This window comes from Physcomitrium patens, chromosome 21 (assembly GCF_059467195.1).
Source record: "Physcomitrium patens ecotype Gransden chromosome 21, ASM5946719v1, whole genome shotgun sequence".
NCBI classification, from domain to species: Eukaryota; Viridiplantae; Streptophyta; class Bryopsida; order Funariales; family Funariaceae; genus Physcomitrium; species Physcomitrium patens.
In genome coordinates, this window is record NC_143430.1 from 6,376,841 (window position 1) to 6,392,397 (window position 15,557).

The following is a 15,557-nucleotide window of genomic DNA, read 5'->3' on the forward strand; positions in this document are numbered from 1 at the left end:
TACTTATAATATTAGAGCTTCGTCTTTTCTTCAATAAAATTAGATTATGCCATTTTTTATAAGATTTAAGCATATTAGGAGTTACAAATTATTTTCTTTTAAATTAATATGGTTTTTAGTATTTTTTTCTTTTTTTTAAGTCTTCTCTTCTATTTATCTTAAGTGATATTAGACATCTTCCATTCTTTAAGTATAATCATTTTAGAGCTTCTTGAAATAAAGAGTGCAATAGCATAAATGTAAGAATAGTTAAAGGAGTTAATGCTCGCAATATATTAATTTAATTTACTACCATAAGGAGTAATAAAAATAGTAGGGAGTGAAGATATAGAGATGATTGGAGCTGCTTCAATATCTATACTAAATTATGTCTATTTTTCTATGGTGGAACATCCTTCTAATATTAAAAAATCAAAGATTGCAGTGCTCGAGAAATTTGATGGTACAGGATCCAAGTTTTGAAAATTTATCAATCAAGTACAACTTGTGATTGCACTTCAATTCCAAAGCTATACAACTCCAAGATTGCAAATTAGATTCATTAATATACTCCTTTCATGTTCAATATTATCATGGTTTTATCTTTTTTTGAAAAATGAGATCCAATATTAGATAATTTGGAAGTTTTTTTGGTGGAGTTTTGATTCATGCATGAAAAACATGATGTAATTTGTTTTACAACCAATAAGATCCCTATTTTGTGACAGAACAAACAATTGATAACATTATATGATTTATAATTTTGACAATTTATAATTGATATCAAGTAGAATATTATTACATTTATCAGCCAATTTCTTTATGGACTATAATATGAGCTTAAAAAATTGATGTTTAACTTACTTAATCCTCAAACATTGAGTCAAGCAATTGACTCTATGGAGAGATGTGATAATCAAATTTTTAAATTTTGATCTAAGAGTCATACAAGTACTTCAACTTTACTATAATTCAATGATAATGCTAATGTCTTTTCAACACACACATTTGTAAGTAGAGGATATAAAAATTGATGTAGTATATTACAAATCTCTTATTGAATAACAAAAGATTCATTATCATTGGAAAAGATTGTACTTGTATTGTAAAGAACCTAAGCTTATTGCTCAATATTGTTCAAAAAAATAATGCAACTACAAGATGAAGAGTATGGCTATCAAAGAAGATAGTATGTTGAAAAATAAATTTTTTCAACTATGATAGGAAATGTGTAGTTGGAATCCTATACAACATCTAGTAAAGGTTCTATTCTCTCCTCAAAATCCTCTCTTTATTTTATAATATATATTATTTTAGGACCTAAATATTATAAAGCCTCTACCTTGTTAGATTTACAAGCCTCATCATGTTCTTTAGATGAAAAATTTGCTAAAAGATATAGCATATTTTTAATGAAGAAAACTAAATTTATTCACTTAAAAGTCATAGATGGTCGTCTATTATCTTTAAGATATGTTACTTATTCTTTCTTGGCATAGAATCCTACATCTCTTAGTTTTTGTAACACATAAAAAATATGAAGTTCATATTCTTTTTTATTCTTAGAATAGATTAACATGTTGTTTAGATAAAAAAAAATAAAGTCATTTAAAAACTTTCAAAAAACATCATTTATTAGATGTTAGAAAGCTATTGGTACATTTGTAAGTCCAAAAGGTATGATATTGTATTTAAAATGTCTATACTTTATTTGAAATACATTAGGATTCTATTCATCACTTTCTTTGATGTGTACCAGGTTGTATGCTCTTTGAAGATCTATTTTTATATAGATCTTTGCTTGATTCAACTGATCAAGAAGTCCAAATGTTAAAGGTAGCAAGTACCTATTCTTGATGGTGATTTTTTTGAATCCTCAATAATTGACATACATTCACAATGATCCATCCTTTTTCTTCACAAATAAAATTAGAGCTCTTGTTGAAAATTTGGAATGGCATTAAAAGTTTTTTGCTAGATATTCTTTAATATTCACCTTGAATTCAGCCAACTCATTTTGTAATAAATTATAAATTGGTCCAAATTACTACCAAATTGCCAATTACTACCAAATATTTATTAAGAACTTCTTTCAAGTTGCAGCTCTACTTATATATTTGACTTGTAAAGACAAACTTCAATGGAATCAAGAAGAAGAAGTAGCATTTGAGCTTTGAAGATAGTCTTTATTTTTGCACTAATCTTGTATAATGTTGAATTTTTTTAAGTCATTCTTTATAAAAACAAATGTATCAAACTTTCTTTTGAGAGCTATATTATCACAAATAGGAATAGATAATAAATTTTATTTAATAGATTTTTATTTAAGAAAAATTTTAATAGTCAAGATCAACTATAAGATTTATAATAAAAAAACTTCTACCAATTGTGGATTTATTTTAAGAATAGTCCCATTATCTAAAAAGTGCTTCTAATCTTATCATTGTTTATATCAACTACAAGAATCTTAAATATTTTATGTCAATACATAATTTGAATCATTGCCAAGACCATTCAAGTATGTTTTTATCAAGATTTTATTCTAAGATTACTTATTACCTCAAAAAATAATAAGATTTATCAAATGCCTTTTTTAGACATTTTTATCTTGAACTAAAAGAAAGAAATGCTGTCAAATGGTAATACGGCTATATAGTGAAATTATAATCAAAATTAAATTTATAATTAATATCTAATTATCTTAGTTCAATTATAATTTGAGGTGTCTAAATATGGTTTTTATAAAAGCCTCTTAGGTTATTTTCTTATCTTAATAGTTAGTAAGTTGAAAGTTAGTTAGTAATTTTACCTTCTAGGTTATAGAGACTCTTCTACTACCTTAGAAAGACTATAAATTGATAAAATCAGTTTGAAAAGGTAAATAATTAGTATAGTTGATACTAGGGTTAAGTTGAGAGTAGGGTTGGGCTAAAAAATCCTTAGGATAGATTAGATTGATAACCAAGGGTTGGCCATTTGTGAGATAGGGTCGAAATCAGACCTCTGGCCACAAAAACGATGGCCTAGGGCAAAAAATGGATTTATTTGAAAATCGAAGGATAAGATTTGAGAGCTAGCTTGAAGTTCTTTCCAAAAGCATAAGGAATTTTTTTGAAAGATTTTTGAGGACTTAGCAATTATTATTCAAAGTCAGGGTTTGTATCAGTGATTTGGATTTTATATAATATAATTAGGGCTAGCAATTTTGGTTAGTTTGTACAATTGGTGTAACATCTACGGTTGAGAATTTGATATTATTTGGATTATTGGGTGTGCTAAGTGTACACAAAATTATGTGATAATCTAACGGTGTGGTTTAGAAATATCTAGTTTTTAGCACAAGAGGATTTCAAAAGGTGGCAGTTTGAGGTTGGGTAGGGTTTCTATGATGTCTAAAGTTCTATTAGCCGAATTAAGATGAAAATTGGCATTGTATTGAAGGACTTGAAGATCAAACTACATACCAATTTTGAGACAAAGTTAATGGTTGAAAAGAAAGAAATCACTATTAGATTTCTACTTTACTTTTCAAGTTGGCGGCCAAGTGACATCAATGCAATTTTTGGAAGTTTTCTCACAATCTATAAGTTGGATTGGGCTAAAAATTCTTCAACATATAAAAGAATTACATTGACAATTTCATACAAAGTTCCACATCACGTGGATAGTCAGATTGGATGTTACAACTTGTTAAAGCTCACTAATTAGGATTGTGGCTTACAAGAAAAATCTAAATTACTTAAATATGAAAGTAACAAGGTAATTGAGATTTACATATAATCGAGACTACTAAGAAGAGTATTTTTAGCACTTTTGAATTGAAATTCAGATTATATTCTTCTTATATGGCCAAAACCTATTACGATTTCTTGGCTACTTATGAAACACAAACTCACCTTCCATAGCTAGGTACCTGGTGCATTCCTGAGCAAGACAATACGTAATACAACACATCTTTTAATTAACAAAGAACAATTTTTTTGAAGCTAGAGCATTTTTAGCTTTAAGTAATAAAATCAATGTTGATTGTTGATTCAATCCTTATCAAACAAATTCAATCAAGTATGTCCTTAGATTTTTTTTGTTCATGATATCAAGAATCATTCTTTTAAGTGTTATGATGCTTCTAAGTTTGACTTCAAAAACAACCTACTCTATTTTAAAAGACACATATACATTTCAAAAGGAGAAGCATGTTTATATGTTCTTTAAGCACGTCATGACTTTCCAATGGTCGGATATTTTAGATACAACAAGACATTAGAACTTATTTTTAGAGATTTTTAGTGGCTATAAAGATAGAAGGCAGTAAAAAAACTTTATCCAATCATGTTATATTTGTTCAAAGATCAAAAACTCCTCATCATCGACTCTATGGTCTTTTCCAACCATTATTCATTCTAAAACAACCATGGTCTTTTATTTCTATGGATTTTATCACAGATTTTTCAGTCTCAAATTCTTATGATTCAATATTTGTAATAGTAGATTATTTCACTAAAATGGAACATTTTGTACTATGTACAAAATCTATAATATGTGAAGTAATAACCAAGCTTTTTATTGATAATATCTATTATTATTATAGATTATCTAAAGATATTATATCAAATAGGAGAACTTAGTTTGTATGAAGATTTTAGAGAATACTTTTTAAGTTTCTAAAAATAAATGTAAAACTATCTTTGGTTTTCTATCTTTAAATTAATAGAAAAATAAAGCATAAAAATTAAGTTTTGAAATAATATTTAAGGTGTACCATCAACTATCAACAAGATAATTGTATAACTCTTTTGCCATTGGCAGAGTTTTTTTATAATAATATGGTACATTTTTCCATGCAAAAAATATTTTTTTTGCTAATTATGGTTATCATCCATGACTTGATACTTTTGACTTTTCAAAAGCTGATAATTCTTCTATAGAAGATTTAGCAAATCATTTCTTTGAGCTACATACAATAATGAAGGTGTGACTAAAAGAAGCTCAAGAACAAGAAAAAAATAATGCGGATGCTCATCATAATGAACAACTTCATTTTCATGTTAGTGATAAGGTATGCTTGCTTTGTTGTAATATTAAAACTATTTGTTTTTATGACAAGTTGGATTATTGTAGACTTAGATCATTTCTTATTTATGAATAAGTCAATCTAGTCACTTATTGATTACATCTACCAAAGTCTATGAAAATCCATCCTATATTTTATGTGTCTCTTTTAGAGCCATATAAGTCAATGAATATCTCAAGAAGAAGACAAATACCATTTCTTCCTATAGAAGTAGATAATAATCAAGAATTTTATATAGAAGAAGTTTTAGACTCAAGACGGCGCCAACATAGGTTGAAATATCTTATTCATTGGTATGGATATAATATTAATAAATACACAAATAAGTCAGCAAAAAATCTTACAAATGCAGTATAGAACATCAAAATTTTTTATCAACAACATCGATCAAAACCAAAATGAAGAATAGCAAATCTTTACTATAAAAAAAATATAATTTAAGAAAGATTTTATTCTACCTTTTATCTTTATTTGTAGTTTATATATAATTGTAGCGTCAAGGAGATGAGAAACCAACAGCCAATAGATTCAATTCAAAAACCATCATTTGCTGACTTTTTGAACAAGACATTGCAATTATCATAGCCTTAAAGATGATGTAATAGAGATGAAGGCCTTCAAGAATGACATGTTCTTCTTCAAATTGATGGAAAGTTACAAAGCATTTGATATCAAGACTTGAAAAGAGACTCTCAATGCTTGGTGATTTTATTGGAGTAAGAATGATTCTTCATGGATATAATTAATGGCTAAGAAGATCTATCAATTATCTTCAAAAAGAATAATGATCAAAGTACATAACAAATATAATTTGTCGCAATTTAGACTTTTTCAATATATGATCATCGCTCCTTGTGAAACTTATCTCTAAAAAGAGAGATAATGTCATGGATATATATCTATCATAATTATTATTTAAAAAATATGAATAAATAGAAATAGATAAAAATAGATTAATTTCATAATACCTTTTAAAGAAGTTTTACACAAATTTGTAGTTGATTGATAGGTTAAAAACTTAGTCAACTAGGTAACCACATGGTACATGTGTTGATAACTTGTAAAACAAGCTAATTATATGGAGTCTTTGTAGAAAACTTATCTTGTAAGTTAAGATATATATCATACAAAGTCAACACATTTTTGGAAGTCCTATAGAACGTCACTATATAGATCCTAAGTAGATAGTATATATAGATGCAAGAATGAAGTCTTCTTCACTCTTATCAATTTTTTTTTTAATTTTAGTCTAATTTCAAGAATATCTAGTTTCCTTGTCTTTTGGAAATAGCTATTCTAGTTTCTTTTTTAATATACATACTTCTCTATTTCTATTTTGTTATATTTTTTTGACAGAGTCTCACTTGTTTATTTACTTTTGTTAATTTCTTGTCCTTGATGCAACATCTTAGAGGACTTCTAAAATATGTTGACTTTACAAGACATGTATTTTAATTTGCAAGGCAAGTTTTTTATATGAATGTCATATAATTAACTTATTTTATAAGCTATCAACACATGATTAACTTATTGACTAAGTTTCTAATCAATTGATCAATTATAAATACATGTAAAGTCAAAATAGCATCTATGAAGCTTTTCAAAAGTATTTCTAAAAAATATTATGAAATAAATCTACTTTTATTTATTTCTACTTAATCATACAAATAAATATTAGAATAAATATGTATGTTTATAATATTATCCTCCCAATTATAGAAATGAGTTCCATAAGGAGTAGTCATTATATGTTAACAAAATCCAAGATGTAACAAATTGTATTTTCCATATACTTTGATCTTTGTTTTTTTAAAAAATAATTGATAGGTCCTCTCAGCCATCAATAGTATTCCATACTAAGGTAGAAAGACCACCTTATTATTTGATTATTGTTGAAACCTTCATAACTTCTTTCAAATAAAATATTTGAAATATCGTCAAAAGTTATTCCTATCTTTAATAAAATCACCAAACATTAAGAGTTTCTTCCAAGGTTGTGATACCAAACATATCGTCAAGTTGTGCTTTGGTTACCATATAAAAAATAATATACATATATATTTAATATATAATTTATTATATAATGGAGTGAGAGGTATGTTATTAGATTTTAGTTAGTTACAAAATATGATTAGATTACTATTTTGAAGTAGTTAGTTTAAAAAAGATAATATTCAGGTTGATTTTATATTGATAATAGTTTTTATATATTTAGAAATACCTTTATTTAATATTGGTGACTCTTGAAATTTTATTTTTTTTCTTTTATTTGATATTTAGGATCCATATTATGTAAATTTTATTAAACAAAAGATGAAAGAAATTTTTTAATATAAAAAAAAATAATTAAGCCAATTATATGGATGAATGGAGATGGATGAGAAAAATCTCCATTCTTATAGGCCAAAATTCATGCCCAATAGACTTCAAGGAAGCTGCTTGAGGCCTTATTAGGAATTACGGCTACTCTTTTATATGGATTCAAACTTGAAAGATTGGGATTAAAAAGATGACAATAGATGAGTACTAAAAGTAATGAAGGATTTGCAACTAAGGTTGAAAAAAGTGTTTTTTTTGCTATACTTTTTATATATTTTTTGATGAATTCTAAGGTAGGATAAAGAAAATATAGGAAGTTGACATCATCACTTGCAATCTAAAGGCAATAAGTGACTTGATTTACTAGTGGTTGTGTTTTGAGCTATATCTAGAGTAATTTGAAAAGATTTTGGCTGGAAATTTCTATGAATGTATATTATCATGTTATTAAACTTTATACATAAATTTTGTAGCATTTTAATTTTGGATCTTTTAGATATGAAATAAATAGTACTTAAGAGCTTATAAATTAGGAATTAAAGTACTTGCTAGAATTTCTAAGATGTCAAACAATTTGTAGTAGTTTTGTAGTTTTTTTTTTTTATAATAAAGCTTAAGAATAAAGTCTATGTTATCTAGAAATTTGAAAAAAACTAAATGGTTGGATCAAGAGATGTGAATTTTTAAAGTTTGAAGAAAAAAATACTTTGTGAGAGAAAAATATTTTGAAAGGATTTTACTACAATTTTGATATTTTATAAAAAGTGAAGGGGTTTTTGGAAGCTAAGATTTTATCTATATATTAAAAATAGAGATATGGAGCTATAGTAAAATTATGATATAAAGATATATTTTTGTAAGAAGATTATGGATTTTCTTTGAGCTATGGAAAATCAAACTTATCGACAAATACTTAATTATGATTTGGTATAGCAAAAGATGTTAAGATATTTTTAGATACTTTAAAAAGTCTTATGTAAAAATCTTTTTAAATATAATAGATTTTTATAATTAAAACATCTTTCTTTATTTTTATATTTATTTATCTTTTATAATAAGAATAAATCACTTATTAGACCTTAATTAATAATTTAGAACTAAACTCTCTATAATTAAGTATCTAATATATTTTTAGATAGAAAATCATGCCATACAACAATGTTGTATCTCATCATCCATTTGAGGAAGGATGTGTTGTTCTTAAGGATCTTAACCTTGATTACATCATCTTTAAGGTTGTAATAATTACAATGTCTTGTCTAATAAGTTAGCAAGTAATAGCTTTTGAATTGAATTTGTTGGTTTTTGATTCTCTATCTCTTTACTGTCACAAATACATAAAAATTACAAACAAAAATATAAGATAAAATATTATCTTTTCTTGATCTTTTTTCTTATAACAAAGATTTTATCTTCTTCATCTTGACTTTCATAGATATTTTTGTACATTCACTAGTATCATATTTATTCCAGTGAATAAATTATTTTAATTTATTTTGGGACAACCTTGAATCTAAGACTTCTTCTACCTCAAATTCTTGATTATTATCCATTTCTATAAGAGAAGGTGGTATTTGTCTTCTTTCTGAGATATTTATTGTTTTATATGGCTCAAAAAAAGATACATAGAATATAAAATGAATCTTCATAGATTCTTATAGATGTAATCAATAAGCAATAAGAATGATTTATTTATAAATAAAAAAAAGTCCAAACTTACAATAGTCCAACTTCTTATAATGATAAGTAGTCTTAATATTGCAACAAAGTAGCCATACCTTGTCACACACATTGAATTGTAGTTATTCTTTGTAATAGACATATACATTGAACTTTTATTCCTATGCCTTCATTATTGCATGTAGCTCTAACAAATAATTTGCTAAATCTTTTGCTGCAAGATTATCAACTTTTAAAAAGCCAAAAATATTAAGTCATGGATGATAACCATAATTAGCAAAAAAAACATTACTTATTGAGTAGAAGAATCTACTAAATTACTATACGCAAACTTAGCTAATACAAATGAATTGTCCAATTATCTTAATGATAATTGATGATACACCTTAAATATTACTCTAAAAATTTATTCACCCATTCCATTTGCTCATCAATTTAAAGATGAAAAGCTGAAGAAAGCTTTATATCCATCTTTAAAATCTTAAAAAAAAAATCCAAAATCTTAATATAAATTGAGTCCTTCTATGATAGCAATAGATATTATCAAGAAAAAGCTTAGCTATTTCTTCACCTATGATAGATTTTGTATGTAGTACAAAATATGCTATCTTGATAAAATGATCTACTATTATAAATATAGAATCATACAAACCTAAGATTAAAAGATCCATAATAAAATCTATAAAAACAAAAGACCATGATTGTTCTAGAATAGGTAATGGCTAAAAAAGTCTATAAAGTCAATGTCAAGGAGTTTTGAATCTTGAATAAATATCACATGATTCTACAAAGTCTTTAATTATCTTTCATATTTGAGGCTATCAAAAATTTCAAGATATTAACTCGAAAATCTTATTGTATCCAAAATATCTAGCTATTGAAAAGTCATGATGAACTTGAAGAATACCAAATTATACTTCACCTTCTAAAATATATTTTTATCCTTCAAAGTAGAATAGATTATTCTATAATTCAAACTTAGAAGTATCATGAGACTTAGAAAAATTATTCTTAATATCATGAATAAGAAGATTAAAAGGCATATTTGATTGAATTTTCTTGATAAAAGTTGAATCAAAATTTTCTTGATACTATAAGAAACTCTTTGTTGTAGATCTTATAGTTAATTTCAACTGTTGAAAATTTCTTGGAATAAAAAACTATCAAATGGATCTTATTATTTGCTTTCATTTGTGATAAAACAATACCTATAGCAAATTTTGATGCATCTATTTCTATAAAAAATACCTTAAAAAAATTAATACAATAAAAAATTAGTGAAAAAATAAATGTTGTCTTTAAGGCTTCAAAAGATGTTTCAGCTTCTTTGCTCCACTCAAATTTGTCTTTACATGTCAAACATATAAGAAGAGCCATAACTTGAAAAAAGTTCTAGATAAAAATTCAATAATAAATGGCAAATCTATAAAAAAAAAATTGCACATCTCTAATTATTTTTGAGACCTTCTAATCTATGATATTCTAAACCTTCTTAGAATCCATCATTAATCATTCATTGAAATCAATATAACTTAAGAAATCAATTTAAATAGTATGGAATATATACTTTTTTATCTTTGCATATAATTCTACATCTCTAAGTTTTTATAATATACAACAAATATAAAGTTCATGTTTGTCTATATTCTTAGAATAGATAAGAATATTGTCTAAATAATAGATAATAAAATCATCAAGAAATTCACAAAAGATATTATTCCTAAGATGTTGAAAAGCAACTAGTGCATTTGTAAGTCCAAAAGGCATGACATAATATTCAAAATATCCATACCCAGTTCAAGAAGCAATATTTTATTCATCTCCTTCTTTAATGTCCATTAGTTTGTATGCTCTTCATGGATCTATATTTTTATAGATCTTTGCTTAATTGAGTTGATTAAGAAGTCTTGAAATCAAAGGTGGAAGATATCTATTTTTTATGGTGATCTTGTTAAATCCTTGATAATCTAAACACATTCAAAGAGATCCATAGAGTGAGATCTTATTATATTAAATATTATTATATTATTATTATTTTTAATGATTACATCTAAAAGAACGGCCTCATACATAATGTCTCCAAAAGATAACAAATGATCATCTATGACTTCTTCATATATGAATTTAATTTTCTTGACTAAAGATATTTCTTATTTTTTGATAAAATCTTTGTTTATAAAACAAGTTGAGGCTCTTGAATCTAATAATGCAAAGACTTTGTGATTTTTAGGTCCTAAATAAATATCTATTATAAAATAAGATGAAAGATCTAAAGAGAGAATAGGACCTTTACCAAGTATTGTACATGATTTTAGTTACATAATCCCTATTATAGTTTTTTAAAAACCTATTTTTAGATATATTTTTTCTATAAAAATTGTACTCTTTATTTTATTATTATATTATTTCTTTGAATAATGTTGAAAAGTATGTTTAGCTTCTCTACAATATAAGCACAAACCTGTTTGACAACGTCAAATCTTTTCTTGCTCAATGAAGGATTTAAAATGTATTGTATCAATTTGCATTGGTTTTGGCCTTAATAAATAAGTTTTTGAAACTTTAGGAGTTATTTTCATTACTTAGCTTATTCTTCTCTAGCCAAGACTTTGTTCTTAATGCCTTTCAAATAATTGATTATCACATGGAATCGCTTGAGCAATAAAAAAATTTAAAGATTTTGCTTTTGGCATTTTCAATAATAAATCTTTAACATTATCCTTCAACCTATATTAAAATTGATTGATAAAAGCTTTGTCATTCAAGTCTATGTTACAAGCAAGGTTTTGAAATTTAGTAGTATATATGATAGTTGACTGTAATCCTTGTTATAAAGTTAAGAGCTTGATTTCTATTACTTGTTTTTTATCACTTTTTTTGAATATGGCTGTAAACAATTTTAGGAATGAATTAAAATAATAAACGAGTTATAAATATTTTTCTATTAATAATACAAATAAAAAAAAAGCACTTCCAAATAGAGGAGTTCTATGAACGCAACTTGAGTAAATCCATCAAGGTATTGAAAGAAATGCAACCTCAGATAGAGCTTGAATTATTCCAAAAATCCTCAAAACTTTGATCTTGATACATCAGACTTATTAAGTATATTAATCTGGATCTCTATTGTACTTTTAGAAGCAAAAATTCCTCAATTTAGTTACAAGATTGATTGGAATGGAGCAAAGATAAGATAATTGTATTATTGATGTGTAGAGATAGATTATTGGAGTTATTTTTGAAAAAATTCTAGAAGTTTATAGAATTGGTGGTTCATATAGGATCTACTATAAAACATCTTAGATAAACTAAGGGTAGTTATCTAGGTAAAGCCGATTTCTAAAATCTTTTAGAAGGTCAATTATTAAGGTAGAGTACACCTCTAAAATCTTCTAGAAAGGCGATTATCTTGATAGAGCCTCTCATTAGGGACATCCTAGAAAGTTCCAAGATGATTGAACAAAGTATAAATATCATTCACCAAGGCTATTAGAGACATTTGGTGAGGTATAGCTTTTGTTTCTTTTTTTTTAATAAAATTTGGTTTGCATTTTTTGTTCTATTATATTTTGTTTCTTTTTGCTTTGTTTTGTCTTTCATATTTTTTTTTTTAGTTTTGTTCAATTTTAATTTAGTCCATTTTGTCTTATTTTATAATGGAATTTATGTTGCTATAGATTTGAAGGGATTTAGATCTTTAAGAGAATTTAGTCCCATTTTATTGGTATCAGAGTAAGTATTATTTTATTCTTTGGTAGTATGTTAATAGTCATTGTGTAGTTAAAAGTTAGTTGTTGTGTAGTCATACCAGTTACTATTTTGAAGCTACTACAAGCTACTTTTAAGAAGTCAATTAGAAGGATAGAAGGTATTATCGTAGCAAAGTTTAGCAAAAAAATTTGCAGCATGGGAGATATTATAGAGCCATATTGGATAGAGACTCAAGTGTAATACCTCTTAGATCAAATAGCTACTTTATAAGGATAAATAGAAGCTTCTAAGACAATAGAATTAACATCTATTAGGCTCAAATTAAGCAAGATCAAAACATATTTTGAAACTTTAAGGCAAGAAGATGTATGCTAATAGCTCTTTAGTATGCAACAACACCTCTAATTATTTGAAGCAAGCACTATTCAAGGAATTATGTATGTATCTAATTATTTGAAAGATAAAATAGCCATTTTGTAGTGATATCGAGCTCAAAACTATGAAATATAAGGTGGATTTTGTAACCAAGAAGAATTTGAAACCAAATTTAAGAATTAATTTTGCTCCATCAATGTAAAGAAGTTAGCATGCAATCAATTGGCTAACTTTATACAATCCAAGTTAATATAAGATTATATCTTCCAATTTAAGTTTCCAAGTCTCTAAATTGGCAATATTTTTGAAGCAAAGATGATGGATTGATTTGTACAAGAGTTGAAACATGTAGTTCAATGAGAAGTCAAATTAAGAGATTATTCTTCTTGTTCTATTCAAGCTTCAATATACCAAAGCAATTGAACTAATAGAAGTAGGTTTGAACATGGAGAAAGACTAGTTATATGAATTGGATCTATTAGTGTCACAATTGACTGTACTCTTACTATCTGAAATCAATTATCAAACTACAAAACACCAAGGCTTACTACTTCCATCTTAATTCAACCCATAATCCATTCTACGACTATCAATTCAACAATACTTCCATATTATTATCCATTCATCTCCCACTGACTCTCTTTGTGGTTTATATATATTCAATTACTGATTTCCAGCCTACCTATTGTATTCAATTTTTCAATTCATCACATAGAATTCAATATCTCGGCTTACGACTCTCACAGTCTAGCACTCCAAACCAACTTCTCAATATTCAAAAACTATCCATTACTCGTCAACAACAAAGAAACAAAAAGATGTAGTACCAAGCTTGCCTCGGCTTACGACTATCATAGTCTGGCCCCTTAGCTACGACTCTCACAATTTGGCCCCGTAACTTACGACTCTCATAGTCTGGCCCTTTAGCTACGACTCTCACAATTTGGCCCCATGACTTACGACTCTCATAGTCTGGCCCCGATCTCCCTTTCCTCAACCTCTTTATCTTATCAAAAGATAGACCATCGGCCAGCGGATTTCAAAAGTTATGACCCTTTGAATTCTTAACCATTTATTCCACTAACTTACTATTATCATCTAAGCTACCTAACCATCAGTCTAATTCTCAAGGTTATCAATAACCAACCAGTAACTTATCACAAAGTTTATTTATCTATTCTACATAGCCCCATTCTTAATTGTGCAGCGCCCTCGCAAACATTATTTAGTCTCAACTTATAAAGACGTAGCAGTGTTGGCTTTTTTAGTCAATGGCGTTAGCTTACCACCCTTTGAATTGGTGACCTTCTCCTTTGCTATATCTTTGTCGTCTGCCTCAGTGTTTGATGGTTCTCCATCCAAACGCGGTGTCAAATCTTCATTCAACAAATCCAATTTCCATACCTAAGATTCAAGACGGTAATTTGGTTGTTGTACTCCTCTAACATCTTTTGCTATTCTTTTGTCGGTTTCAAAGGTATCTCCGAAGGTATTGTAGCTAAAACTGACGTATTGGTCTGCACTAAATTATTGGCCTCCTTCGCTACTTCGGCTAGTTTAGTCTGCAACATCGCAACCTCTACCTATAGCTATTCTTGTTATTCCTTCCAATCGATCTCCATCCTTGTTTTCTCACACACCATGTTCGCCATCTTCTCTTTAATCACAAAAAAAAAATATGATACTTGTCAAGAGCCCCTCTCCTACTTCTTACTATAGTCTAATCAATTGGATTGACTCTCCCTTATTTTCCACGATTCGTCATGATAAAATATCCTATCATCATCATTATTAACTCTCCTTCCTTTTTGAAATAGAAAACTTGTCTCGAACTTATGTATGGTAAAGTTTAAGCCAATTGCCATTGATCCGTGTTGTAAATTTAGTATCCATAAAATCTTCCAATTGCACGAAACCATTTCAAAATCCATCAATAACTCGATATGGCCTATGCCATCGAACTTGAAATTTTTCTGGAAAATTTTTAAATCAACTATCATAAAGAAGTATCAAATCATTTGGCATAAAAGCCTTTGGTCTAAGCTTACTATCATAATAAGTCTTCCTTCATTTATGTGTAGTTTCTATGATCATTAATGCATTGGCTCTAATTTCATCCAATTTTTCCAATTCTTCTAAACGATGTCGTAATGAATCCTGATCTTCCAATCTATTATCTGTAGCATTTCATAAACTTTGGACTTCCAATTCAATAGGTAATATTGCTTCCTAGCCATAAACCAATTGAAAAGGGGTAGCATTGATATTAACTTTATACACAATACAGTATGCCCATAAAGCTGCGAATAACTTAGTGTCCTAATCTGTTCCTGCTTCAGAAACTGTTTTTGTTAAGATTTTACATAAAATTCCATTAGTCTTTTTTGTTTGTCCATTGGCTCTAGGATGATACGGTGTAGTC